Below are 12,226 nucleotides of genomic sequence, written 5' to 3' on the forward strand. Positions count from 1 at the left end.
TGCTGGTATTTAATAAATATTTATGATGAAAGCAAAATTAATAGCATTGGTAGGAAGTAAACATCTTCTATCTCCTGTATTTAATTTTGTCACTTCTTTAAAATATCATCCTCTCCAGTCATAGGATTACTTTGTCTGCTTTGTAATGTGATGTGATTACTGACAGACTTTCCTTACCTGACCACCTAACACTTGAATGGGAAGCTCAGTACCTAGGCAGAGGAACAGGAATGTGGTAAGCACCAACACCCAGCGGGAATCGTACTGCCAGAACAGCTATTCAGCACCCACATGGATTTGATGATATCAGGATGATGATACGAACTTTGGAGGGGGCCTTTGTGATCATCTCTCATTACCCTGGTGAATCTATCAAGGTTCAGGGTCTGACACTTGGTCTTCAGCCTCAAAGACCTTATTTTTAGGATACTACAAGTGGATTCAAATTCTGGGATACATTCTCATGAACTCAGATCCCATAATCGGCTGCAAAAATGAATATTTGCAATAATACATTAGTACTATAGAGCCTGAGATGATCTGAAAATAGATTACATGAGTGGTTAAATTGTTGTTGGAAGTTGTTTCCTGATAGTATAGAACCAGAATCAGGGGAGTTAGATGAATTGAATGTTTAATTGCATCCTTCTCCCCACTGGGGTGGACTTGCCAACAGCATGAAATGATTAGAAATCTTACTATAGCTACCAGTGTCTTTTTTCACATTAAGGATGAACTTGCCCATGCAACCTGAGATTTGGAGCCTATTATTAATTTATCATTTATTGGGCTCTTAGTCTGTACCAGGCACCAGTCCTAAATGATTTTGATGCTCTGCCTTATTTATTCATCAAGAAGTCCTGTGGGGGGAACTATCCTAATTTTAATAACTGTAAATATCCTAATTTTACAAGTAAACTTACCTCAGACAGTTCAAGCAGCATTTATTTTCATGTTTTACTAACCAGTTCTTAATTGGCCCACCCAGTAATCACTAATTTTAGCCTAAATGAAAAATTTTATCATAATGTAATAAATGGAATTAAATCATAGTTTAAATATTAGTAATCATGTTCTATAATTTAGAATAAGAGTGAGCAAACTATGGCCCAAGGCCAAATAAAACCTTTTGCTTGATTTTGTAGGACCTGTGAGCAAAGAATGTCTTTTACATTTTTAAGTAGTTGCAAGAGAAATAAAAAGAATACTACTTCATGATACATGAAAATTATTGGAAATTCAGATTTCCATGTCTGTGAATAAAGTTTTATTGAAACATAGCCACATATATCCTGCTTTTTTGCTATGATAACAGAATTGAGTAGATGTGACAGAAGCCATATGCACCATAATACCTCAACCAACTATCCATTTTTATTTTTATACCTTTATAATTATTTTTAGCATTTGTAGTGTGAGTCCCTTGCCACTATTTTATTTTTCAAAATAGTCTAGACTGCCTGTGCCTGCACACTTCTTTGATACAATTTTAAAGTCAGCTTACTAAAGTCAATGAAAAGAACTGAAAATTTTATGGTGATTTACTTGAATTTAATGATAAAATTTATTGAGTTTAAGTATTTTTATACCACTGATTTTCCCTTCTAAGAAAATAGTGTATCTCATCATTTATTCAGATTGTATTTTGTGTCATTCAGTAAAATTTTGTGGTTTTCCTCATAAAAAATCTGTCATTTTATATTTATTCAAACATATTTTAGCTTTTAATTGTGTACAGAATAAGCTATTTTATACTATATTTTGTTTCTGCTTATTGCTAGTGTTAATACAAATTTGACTTTTCGTGTTAAATCCAAAGACCTTTGTATTTAAGGGATGATTAGTTTCAGCTTTAGCAGGAGACATGGACACAGGCTTGTCTAATTGAGTGTTTTTAAACCCAGGACTTTGACTCTTAAGGAAATGATCTAAACATTTAGGGGAAGTCCAGGAATTTGTAAAAGAAGCATCACATTCAAGCAACTATGGTGCTATGTGTCAAGTGTTGACTGCAAAAAGCCTTGGTATGATTATTTTGTATGTTACCTTGCCTATGCTTTCCAATCTATCCTAGCCTGCCATTTAAGCCTGTTGTTTTCAAGCATCTCACTGATCCCATGACCTACTTATTATCCTTAAATCCTTTTTTATTTAAATTTACCATAGTTTTTTCTCTTTCTTGCAATCAATAATAATGGATGGATAGATGTTGGCACAAAGGAATGGGTTTTCAGTGAAAGACTCAGAAAAATGAGGCTTTAGAGGATGTGGGATTGGTCTTCTGTTCTGGGTTGGGTCAGGGTCATGAGAACTCCATTAACATCCTGTGATGATACTGTGGAATTCCTTCTTTGTTGTAGCCAAGAAGTTAATTAAATTATTATCCACAGCCACCTTGAGTGAAGTGCTTATTGAGGTTAAGATTTGGAGTGACCATGTTGCTGTTTCTATATAGTGCTATAAACCATGTTAGCTCATTCTAACAATGCTGCACAGCTTCAGTGAGAATAACAAAACTCAAATCCATAAATTCTTGTCACAGGGATGCACTGAAAATGAGACTTTCTATGACTCTGTCAATAGGAACTTCCTATCTTTTAGGTACTGGCCTAAGGTGACTAAATTAAATCAAACTAAAAATATGATGCAGAATATTGCTGAAATACATTGTTATTTGAATTACAGTCTCACTAGGTCATTTCTGTGAATGCGTGGGTATTGATTAGGTAAGAATAGTCTTCCACAAAATGAATTAGGGTAATTGAAGGACTTTCATCCCCCACTGGGGCCTTTATTGATTGTTTAAGCACAATTCCCCTATTTTATTAGGATATCTTCCCTTTCTTGAAGATATTAAATCTCCCTCCTCTATGAGAGTTTTGTTATCAAAACGAGTACAATTTCCTGTATACCTATTTCCCTCTAAACAGTCAGTCAAAACAGTGGAGTCAGATCCCAGTAGGACCCAGGGCGCCAACTGTAAAGTCAAATCTAGGGAGAAGTGAGAAACAAAAGAGTTTCACTACTTTGGTAATTTATAGGAACAAAAATCTAAGGAATATATGTGGCAGCAATTCTTAAAATTTCACACCCAGGAAGAGAGAAACATTTTAGGTCAGGCAGAATTTAACTATGTGCATACGCATACCAGAGTACTGATTCAAGCTTTGCTGACTGATGACTGAACACTGGACTCAATGGTGTCCCACTCTAAAAGAAATGATCAGAAATTAGTTTTTATAAAACAAAGTACTTAAAGCCATGGATCGTTATTATTTAGCCATGATGAAAATTCTAATTGAAGTCTATCACTATACATTTCAAGGATACTGAATGAAAAACATTTAGTGAAGTTATTGACATGAGTGCTTTTGAGAAAAGAAAAACCATTTGTTTTGGAGAAATTTAGAGATTATTTACCAACCATTCATTAAAAATTTAAGTTAAATTCACACATTATTTTTCTTGTCATCATGAAATTGAATTTCTATACTTTACTAAAAGTAGGTAAATAATTTTTCAGTAATGTTTGAAAGTTAATTTAATGGTTACCTTCCAAGGACTGCTAGCTTATTAATTTATAAAGACTTTGTTTCTTATAATAACTATATATCACAAAATTTATGTTGTAAAGAATTATATTTTTTCACTCCTCTATCAGAATAGATAAAATTAGCTCATTGCCTTTGTAAAAATTAATCCAGTAGGTATAACCTCCCTGACCTATGATAATTAATTCAACTAGTGTATGCTAATAATGCATTCTTTATGGGCTTCCGAGGTGGCACTAGTGGTAAAGAACACATCTGCCAATGCAGGAGACCTAAGAGATGCGCGTTTGATCCCTGGGTTGGGAAGATCCCCTGGAGAAGGTCATGGGACTCCATTCCAGTATTCTCTCTTGCCTGGAGAATCCTGTAGACACAGTAGCCCTGTGGGCAGGCTACAGTTCATAGGATCGCAAAGAGTCAGACACAGCTGAAGAGATTTAACACACACACACACACACACACACACACACACACACATGCACAAACATATAGATTTTTAAAAATAAAGTTGACACATGACTAAGTTTATAAAACCATGTAAAATTTTGTTCTACTTTGACATGTTTTGGAAGAGAGAATTACTGGGGTGGGTTTGTCATGTACCACCTGTGCACTGCTGGGTAGATTTTGCAAACTTTCCTCTTATTGAAGCCTATCTTGGTAAGTACAGAGATGGTGACCACAAAGAGCTGTGTTGACTCTTCTCTCTACTGTGGGAATGCTGATGGGAAAACTGCAATTAAATGGGCTCCATGGTTTTCATGGGAAGGAAATACCCAGGGGATGGCAAAGACTGAGAAGCAGTTTAGTTAATAGCTAAGTTAATTAAAAGCAAAGAGGACCAGCTACCCATAACAGACAGCAAAACCAGCCTGGTAAACTGAGTAATCTAAACCACATGACTCTTTAGTAGTACTTAATTGTTTATGGGAAACCTAGATGAAAACAAGTAAGCAATAAAATAGCTGATTACCATGGCCTAGTAATCAGACTTTCAGATTATATGAGGCATGTTTTTGGCCTGAGTCTACCTGTAGTAGATCCAGCTGGACCCTATATCCATCTTGTGGGTATTTCTATAGTTTCTGAATATAGAGTTGGAATCATTTCTGATACTTTTGGTGCCTTATGTTACTTTCTCTTGGTCCATCTCTTATTTCTTGAATTTTTTTTTCTTCTTTCTGTCTTTTCTCTTCCTAGAAGAATGGGTGAAATCTATTGTGATAGATCAGTGGATGAGATATAGTGGTAATAGAAGGAGCTGTCCTTTTCTAGAGCTTTAACAGTTAAAAAGAGAGACAGGAGGGTATTTGAACCCAAATGCAGGGGGCATAAAGATGTGTTGGAGAGTCTTGTGGAAATTCACTTTTGGTTGCTTCTCTTCTTTCTTTGAAATAGGAAGCAAGTTGATGAGCAGAGAGAGGATGAGGGAGGAGCATTTAAAAATTTGAGTATAGGGGAAACTATAGGGAATCATCCAGGTGAGTGGGAGAGTGAATGGTCTGGGGAAGTAGAGTAAAACTGACAGGTAGCATTATGGGCACATTTAAAGTGATCACAAATTAAAGTAAGTAAAATCAACATTGTTACTTATAATAGTTGATGTGGGAATGTGTGCGTGCCTCTGAGTATATATGTACATCTATTTTCAATCTCATTCAACGACCTGGGTGCAAGTGTGAAGTAGGCAGAAAATTTAAACTTTCTTAAGATTTTGGTTTAGCCAAGGGATTAAGATTAGAGAAACTAAAGAACTGAAGGTATATGCAATGGGAAGATTTTAATAACTGGTTAGGGTAAACTGCTTGCATTGAGAAATGAGGACACATAGGAGTAAAGGAAAAGGGAGAGGTCATAGAAGCTGTGTAAGTAAGGATGGGGAGAAAGGATTGTTGGGATTGGGTAATAATGTGTGTGATTTGCAAAGATAGGAAAGATCAGAGAGTGGGAAGACTGAAATTTAGATTTTGGAAGAGGGGGTTTAGTGTTTGATTTAGGGTAGAGTCATGGGGATGAATAATCCAGGTAGGCTATAGGGCAGTATCACTGGATGAGAAGAGGTGAGAGATTAGGAGATCAGAGATCTAAAGGATCATTTGTTTGCCTCCTGCACACATCACTAATTATGACCAAGGTGACTAAATAATTTATTGACCAAACGGGAACATTTTTGAAAGTAAAATGTGTATCTATTCAAAATTATCACAGATCAAGTGACATAGAAACCACAGTTATATAAGGGGTAGTGCCTGTGAGCAATAGATAAAATCTTCAGGTAATAAGAAGAGTGATCTTGTGGTTATCAGAAGAGTGAAGGACAGTGGATAGTCTGATGGAATGGGTTTTAAATTGGTGGTGTTTGGTTACTGGCATGAACAGTGATAAAGTATTTGATGAGTATAATGATGAAAAGGATTTGGCATTGAGCTGTGAAGGAGTTTGGTAGGAACCTGTCTCCTTTATGACTTTTGATCATGAAAGTGTAGAATCTGAGAAGATGTGCTACACAGTCTCTTTCATCTTGCCCTGTCGAGGGTAGCCTCTGAGCAGTAACCATTATCATCTTTTCCTGGACTAGATACTTCAAAGACTCACTGGAAACATATCAAACATAAGGAGAAAGAGATAGGAAGATAATAATCTACATAGAGACCTCATAAAAAGGAGATGAGAATTAATTTTTCTTGGGTCAAGGACCTGTCCTGAGGTTCTATCTTGTTATGGTTTAAGGATTTTTAAAAAAATTTCTGTGTAGTTCAGATGTATTTCAAAAAAGATGAAAAGATATTCATGTAATTGCCTGAGTGGATGTTCAGGCAGAAATTAGAGAAAATATTGGAAAATTCATTGAAAATGTGATTTGTTAATAGTTCGTCTTCAAGACTGAAATGAAGACATGAAAAGAAAATGAAAATGGGCAAAAAAAAAAAAATAGACCAAAGATATATCTCACCAAGTTGGTTTCATATAACTTGTTTTAATAGCTTTTAGGAACAGAGGTACGTGCATACTCAGTCGTGTCCGACTTTGTGACCCCATGGACTGTAGCCTGACAGGCTCCTCTATCCATGGAGATTCTCCAGGCAAGAATACTGGAGTGGGTTGCCATTTCCTCCTCCAGGGTATCTTCCCCACCCAGGGATTGAACCTGTCTCCTGCATTGGCAGCCAGATTCTTTACCACTGAGCCACCTGGGAATCCCTTCAGGAACAGAAGATAGCACAATAACAGGCTTCCTTTGTCTCTTCCATCATGAACGAAGTACTGGGGCAGGTAAAATTTCCAGTTGTACTGTGGGAAATGCCTTTCTGTCTTGAACGCCAGCTTGGCTGGTTTTATTCTTTGACTCAGAAGGAGACCTCATTCTTTTGAGAGAGAGAGAAAAAAGAGCTCAGTGCTGATAATGTACCAGAAATCCTGAAGCAAAACTCTTTTCACCATGTAAATAAGTGAAAATCATTTACTCTTTTATGCTCTGTTTCTCTCTTTCATTTCACTTCATGAGGTTCTAGACATACATTTAGCTACAGAAATAACTTGAGCTACAAATAAATGTACTTGAAAAAAAAAAAAAAAAACCTCTGCATCTGTGAAAAACAGCTCCGGAGAGAATATTAATACATTTATTTAAATTTAAAATCTATTTCAGGTTTTGAAAAGCCTCTAGTTTAGTTATTTTTTTTATCTTTGACATTGTCTTCATGTTCTAGTCAAATGCAGGAATTGTTCTCTTTGGTCTTTTTGTTTTGAAGAGTAAAACAGGTAAAGAAATTGGGTTTGGGAAACGATATGTAAGACATTTTGGGGAACATATTTAACTACTTAGTAAGTGGTGTGATAAATACACATCAAAGGTCATTTTGAAATATCACTGTCCCTTCTGCCTGGATGAGTCCTAATTGTTCTTCAAATCTCAGGTAGTTTTCATTTCTTCCAGAAGTCCTCTCAAAGTCCCAGGAAGAAATGTGCTTCCTGTCACGGCCCTTCATGTTTTCCTCTCTCACCACTCTCTTCACCACATTATATGAATGTTAAAGATTTTTTTACACTCAATGACGCCAATTATATGTGGCCCATGTGGAATGCTTGATCAATTATAGTTTAATTAAAATGTAGGGAAAGATCCTTTCACTATTTTCCCTATTGTCTATACATAAGTCCTCTGCTTAATAGAAGCAGGTATATATTATAATGGCATTTTTGTGGCAGAAAATCTCAAGGAATCCTGCAGACGTGTTCTGCTTACAATTGGAAGGCAGTTTAAAGAAAACAAAAAAGTCCACAATATGCTTATGCTAACATCAAAGGTGGAGAGTTTTTTTTTTTTTTTATAATTTTTTATTTATTTTTGACTGTGCTAGTTCTTCTTTGCTGTGGGCAGGCTTTCGCTAGTTGTATAGAATGTGGGCCACTCTCTAGTTATGGTGCATGGGCTTCTCATTGTGGTGGCTTTTCTTGTTGCAGAGCAGGGGCTCTAGCGTTCGTGGGCTTCAATAGTTGTGGCACATGGGCTTAGTTGCTCCATGGCATGTGGGATCTTCCTGGATCAGGGATTGAACTAGTGTCCCCTTCATTGGCAGGGGGATTCTTAGCCACTGACCACCAAAGGTTGAGAAAGTCTAAAAGTTGAGAATTTTAAAAACCCTTTCAGTCAGAATCCTCTCCAACAGTGCTTCCTTGTCCATTCTAACAAACCATTTTGTGCAAGTTGCTGCCTAGCTTCTTAGAAAGGTTGTCCTTCCAGATTGCCCTTTTCTTCCTCCTCCAACAAACCTTATTTCTACTGACCGGATATTTGGAAAAGATATAATAGAGAAGTCTGTCTCAACTGTCACTCATTGATCAGGTATGTGGCTCATTTGTGTTTTCATTAAGGCTTTTGATAAAACTCTCTAACCCTAGATGAACCAAGCAATTGTCTTTTTTTTGTGTTTGTACTGGAACTGGAAAGTGTGACTTCAGTCAGTTCAGTTCAGTCACTCAGTCGTGTTTGACTCTTTGCGACCCCATGAATCACAGCACACCAGGCCTCCCTGTCCATCACCAACTCCTGGAGTTTACTCAAACCCATGTCCATCGAGTCGGTGATGCCATCCAGCCATCTCATCCTCTGTCGTCCCCTTCTCCTCCTGCCCCCAATCCCTCCCAGCATCAGGGTCTTTCCCAATGAATCAACTCTTCACATGAGGTGGCCAAAGTATTGGAGTTTCAGCTTCAGCATCAGTCCTTCCAATGAACATCCAGGACTGATCTCCTTCAGAATGGACTGGTTGGATCTCCTTGCAGTCCAAGGGACTCTCAAGAGTCTTCTCCAACACCATAGTTCAAAAGCATCAATTTTTTGGCGCTCAGCTTTCTTTTTTTTTTTTTTTTTTTATTAACTGTCAGGAAGGCCTTTATTTTTTTTAATTTTATTTATTTATTTATTTATTTTTTTAATGCAAATTTTTTATTTTTATTTATTTATTTATTTTTTGACTGTCCCAGTGTGTTTTTTTTTTTTTTTTAATTATTATTTTTTTTCCAGTGGGTTTTGTCATACATTGATATGAATCAGCCATGGATTTACATGTATTCCCAATCCTGATCCCCCCTCCCACCTCCCTCTCCACCCGATTCCTCTGGGTCTTCCCAGTGCACCAGGCCGGAGCACTTGTCTCATGCATCCCACCTGGGCTGGTGATCTGTTTCACCATAGATAGTATACATGCTGTTCTTTTGAAATATCCCACCCTCACATTCTCCCACAGAGTTCAAAAGTCTGTTCTGTATTTCTGTGTCTCTTTGGCGCTCAGCTTTCTTCACAGTCCAACTCTCACATCCATTCATGACTACTGAAAAAACCATAGCCTTGACTAGATGGACCTTTATTGGCAAAGCAATGTCTCTGCTTTTTAATATGCTATCTAGGTTGGTCATAACTCTCCTTCCAAGGAGTAAGCATCTTTTAATTTCATGGCTGCAATCACCATCTGCAGTGATTTTGGAGCTCCCAAAAATAAAGTCTGACACTGTTTCCACTGTCTCCCCATCTATTTCCCATGAAGTGATGGGACCAGATGCCATGATCTTAGTTTTCTGAATGTTGAGCTTTAAGCCAACTTTTTCACTCTCCTCTTTCACTTTCATCAGGAGGCTTTTTAGTTCCTCTTCACTTTCTTCCATAAGGTTGGTGTCATCTGCATATCTGAGGTTATTGATATTTCTCCCAGCAATCTTGATTCCAGGTTGTGCTTCTTCCAGCCCAGCGTTTCTCATGATGTACTCTGCATATAAGTTAAATAAGCAGGGTGACAATATACAGCCTTGATGACTGTACTCCTTTTCCTATTTGGAACTAGTCTGTTAAGGCCTCCTCAGACAACCATTTTGCCTTTTTGCATTTCTTTTCCATGGGGATGGTCTTGATCCCTGTCTCCTGTACAATGTCCCAAACCTCCGTCCATAGTTCATCAGGCACTCTGTCTATCAGATCTAGTCCCTTAAATCTATTTCTCATTTCCACTGTATAGTCATAAGGGATTTGATTTAGGTCATACCTGAATGGTCTAGTGGTTTTCCCTACTTTCTTCAATTTAAGTCTGAATTTGGCAATAAGGAGTTCATGATCTGAGCCACAGTCAGCTCTTGGTCTTGTTTTTGCTGACTGTATAGAGCTTCTCCATCTTTGGCTGCAAAGAATATAATCAATTTGATTTTGGTGTTGGCCATCTGGTGATGTCCATGTGTAGAGTCTTCTCTTGTGTTGTTGGAAGAGGGTGTTTGCTATGACCAGTGCGTTCTCTTGGCAAAACTCTATTAGCCTTTGCCCTGCTTCATTCTGTACTCCAAGGCCAAATTTGCCTTTACTCCAGGTGTTTCTTGAATTCCTACTTTCACATTCCTGTCCCCTATAATGAAAAGGACATCTTTTTTGGGTGTTAGTTCTAAAAAGTCTTGTAGGTCTTCATAGAACCATTCAACTTCAGCTTCTTCAGCGTTACTGGTTGGGGCATAGGCTTGGATTACCGAGGTATTGAATGGTTTGCCTTGGAAATGAACAGAGATCATTTTGTCATTTTTGAGATTGCATCCCAGTACTGCATTTCGGACTCTTTTGTTGACCATGATGGCTACTCCATTTCTTCTAAGGGATTCCTGCCCACGGTAGTAGATATAATGGTCATCTGAGTTAAATTCACCCATTCCAGTCCATTTTAGTTTGCTGATTCCTACAATGTTGACGTTCATGCTTGCCATCTCCTGTTTGACCACTTCCAATTTGCCTTGATTCATGGACCTAACATTCCAGGTTCCTATGCAATATTGCTCTTTACAGCATCGGACCTTGCTTCTATCACCAGTCACATCCACAACTGGTTATTGTTTTTGCTTTGGCGCCATCCCTTCATTCTTTCTGGAGTTATTTCTCCACTGATCTCCAGTAGCATATTGGGCACCTACCAACCTGGGGAGTTCCTCTTTCAGTATCCTATCTTTTTGCCTTTTCATACTGTTTATGGGGTTCTCAAGGCAAGAATACTGAAGTGGTTTGCCATTCCCTTCTCCAGTGGACCACATTCTGTCAAAGCTCTCCACCATGACCCGTCCATCTTGGGTGGCCCCACATGGCATGGCTTAGTTTCACTGAGTTAGACAAGGCTGTGGTCCTGTGATCAGACTGGCTAGTTTTCTGTGATTATGGTTTTAGTGTGTCTGCCCTCTGATGCCCTCTTGCAACACCTACCGTCTTACTGGGGTTTCTCTTACCTTGGACATGGCGTATCTCTTTACGGCTGCTCCAGCAAAGCGCAGCCTCACCAAAATAATGCAGCTGGTTTTCTATTCCACATTTATCACCCTCAGCCTCAAATGAGTCTCCAAACTGCCTGGTGAGTTTATTCAGGTTCTCCACAGCACAGAGCTTGAGGCAAGGATAAATATGCTCTTCTTGATGAGAATGATGAAGAAAGTATGGAAAATGAATAAAGGCACAAACAAATGTGACATAACACCATGTGATGAATTATCTGTGGCCTCCCTACTTCTTGTGGGCTGTAAAGTGATCCAGAGGGTACTCAGTAGGCATATTTCTAGCAGTTAGAGGGAGTTTCTACGGTCGAGCTCTAAGGATAATATGTATTTCAGAGTAGCCTATAAAAGTGTGAAAAGAGGGGAGTATAACATCTACTTCCTTCTTGTCTCCCATTTATCATGTGATTTTAGGGTGCATTTTCTTACCATTTGGAGAATGTTCAGGAAGCCCTATGGTGTAGCATTTTACTCAAGGCCAGAGTGGAAGGGTGGCTTGCTGTGGATAGGCTCAGTGTGTGGGATGAGGAGCCATATATGCATACCACTCCAACTCAGAATCCACCCTGAGAAGCTTGCCAAAGGCCACCATGGTGGCTTTGCCATGATACAGGAGGGAGGTGGTCCTTTCTAAAAAAAAGTAATCATCAAGGGAATTTACAGAGGGTATGGGGGCATTGTAATGTGTTAACATGGCTGGGCTGAATATATTTCCTGGATTTCTTCTTCCTGTAGACTTCCTTTCAGGTAGCCACAAAGGACATTTTCACATGAGATATAAGAGACAAAAGTGAAGCATCAGCAATTTTATTTTTGACCTTTGGAAGTTTGAGGCAGGAGCCTTTATTAGTTCAGTCAGTTTAGTCACTCAGTGATGTCTCACT

Source organism: Cervus elaphus, chromosome 9 (genome assembly GCF_910594005.1).
Source record: "Cervus elaphus chromosome 9, mCerEla1.1, whole genome shotgun sequence".
In the NCBI taxonomy this organism is placed as follows: Eukaryota; Metazoa; Chordata; class Mammalia; order Artiodactyla; family Cervidae; genus Cervus; species Cervus elaphus.